We start from the raw sequence: 2,432 nt of genomic DNA on the forward strand, positions 1-2,432 counted from the left end.
TGAGGAATTCGATTTTTTTGGTAATGCTACGAATGTTGATTTTAGCCAGTCTGTTGGTATTTTACCTGTGTCATATATCTTATTGAATAAGGCTGTTATTAAGTTTAGGCTTTTACTTTCATTACCTGCAATTAGTTTTAGTATTTCGACATTGATATCTGGACCGGTGGTTTTTCCATCTTTCTGAGATTTTACTGCGTGGAACACTCCTTCTTTGGTTATTTCTGTGCCTTTTTCATTTATTCGATTATCTGCGAATGGTGGAGAACAAGGTTCTTTGTGTCAAAAAGAGTTTGTATGTATTCTTTCCATATGTCTAGTTTGTCTTTTGTACCTATAATTATTTCGTTGTTATCATTTTTTAATATTGTTGCTTGTCTCTTTTTGTGTCTACCTTTCATTTCTTTTACTTTTTTATGAATATTAAAGGTGTCGTATTTTTCCTCGAAGAGTTTTAAGTGCCTAGAAATCGAAAGTTGTTCGGTTTCTAGGCATTTTGTTAACATCCAGTTTTCTTTCGCAGTTTTTTCTAATGATTTTGTTGATTCGCTTGTATTCTATTGGGCTTGTTTTATGTTTTCGTCTTACGTTTATGAGGTCTATGATCTCTTGCGTTGTCAATTTTTGTTTTTTGTTGTGTTTTATGCACCCGATGTCTTCTTCTTGTATCTTTGTTATTTTTGTTTTTAGAGCAGTCCATGTTACTTCAATGTCTGTCTGTACCAAAAAAAAAAAAATCAAAAACAGCTTGTTATAATAAATCCTGTTTTTTAAGCCTTACCAAAAAAATTAGTCAAACTGCAAAAAAAGTAAGAATCAAATCATCAAGCGATTCAGTACCTGAAGATTTTGAAATTATGAATACGTCATCAAAGGAAGATATTTTTAAGCTGTAAATCGGAAGATTTAAAAAAACCTGTAATTAAAGATATATATATATATATATATATATATATATATATATATATATATATATATATATATATATATATATATATATATATATTATAAATATGACAGATAATGTAACTTCTTACTTATAAAAATTAAAAAAAGCAATATTTAGGGTTTTTCATAGGAAAAGTAATAAATCATTAAAGTACAAATTAATACCAAGTTACTAACTTAAGTAAAAAGCCCAATACAAATATTTTCGTATTTCTCCACGTCGAAGACATTACATACTAAATTTTTCTAATGTAGTATTGAAATAACCTCAGCAAAACCTATTAAAGGGAACCAAGAGCACAGCTTCCCTGCTAACCTTTCCTCTTGATGTATCCGATTACAATTTATTTTATTGCTTTTAATCTTTTTAAATGGTAAGTTTAGTTCTTATATTAGTAAATAAAGTTTTATAACATAAACATGTTTATTTTCGATTAAAGTCAATGTAATTTTAGATTTAAATCAACAAGATCTTAACTGTATCAATCTGCTCCAGAGCCTGTATCAAAGTAACCCGATGGTGAGGTAGTTTGATATGTCTGTTACTATTTTTTTAAATTGTTGGCCTTTCTCTGTTATAATATTTATTTAAAATCAACAGTATTATACGGCAACATAAATGATCACTTTTACGTTGAAAGAAATATGTAATTTAAAAATTTATACACTCTTTTTTGCTCTACAAAAATCTGTATCAATCTCTCCCACTTCCCCGCACCGCCTGGTCAAGAAATGCATATGTTAACGTTAAAATAAATATATTTTTAACTATAGAGCGTTCCAAGTTAAGAAAATAACATTGCGGAGATAGGACCATGTATTTCTTATGGACGATAGAAGCGCAGCGATGCCACGATGAACACAAGCACGATTCAGGGTTGTATTATTTGTATTTTCGTTTCCACAGACATGAACTAAAATGAATGTTTTTTAACGTAATTGACCAAAAGTGTCCATTCGAAACAAGAGATGAAAAGTAGGGAAAATGATTTTAATTAAATAAATAGTACATATTTACAAAAGATAATTTTATTTTATCTTATTTTAATTATACTAACGACAGTTTATTTGTTTTTCGGTAAGAATATCATATACCATGAATCATAGAAATCAGTAGAAAATATTGTTTAGTTAAATCATACACTTTGCCGGCTATTAAAGATTTAAAAGCAAATAAACGGACCGCTTGGAATGCATATATCTAATTACTAATTGCAACTTAAAATAATACGGTGTACGTATGTCAGCGATTTTATGTCGTTCTCTGAGACTACATAATGATAATAAGGCTTTGTGGTTCTTCAGTTGTTATTCTGACTTTACAGTTAAATGTTAATTGAAAATGGAAATTCGAAAAATATATCGACCATCTAGTAAACCGAATGCCTTATAGTTTTGGCAACACTGATCTCCATAAGCCTAATGTTATTTTCTTAACGTATATGTATAGAAATAACTAACTACAATCTTTTTAGGTGATCCGC

This window comes from Diabrotica undecimpunctata, chromosome 7 (assembly GCF_040954645.1).
Source record: "Diabrotica undecimpunctata isolate CICGRU chromosome 7, icDiaUnde3, whole genome shotgun sequence".
Taxonomy (NCBI): Eukaryota; Metazoa; Arthropoda; class Insecta; order Coleoptera; family Chrysomelidae; genus Diabrotica; species Diabrotica undecimpunctata.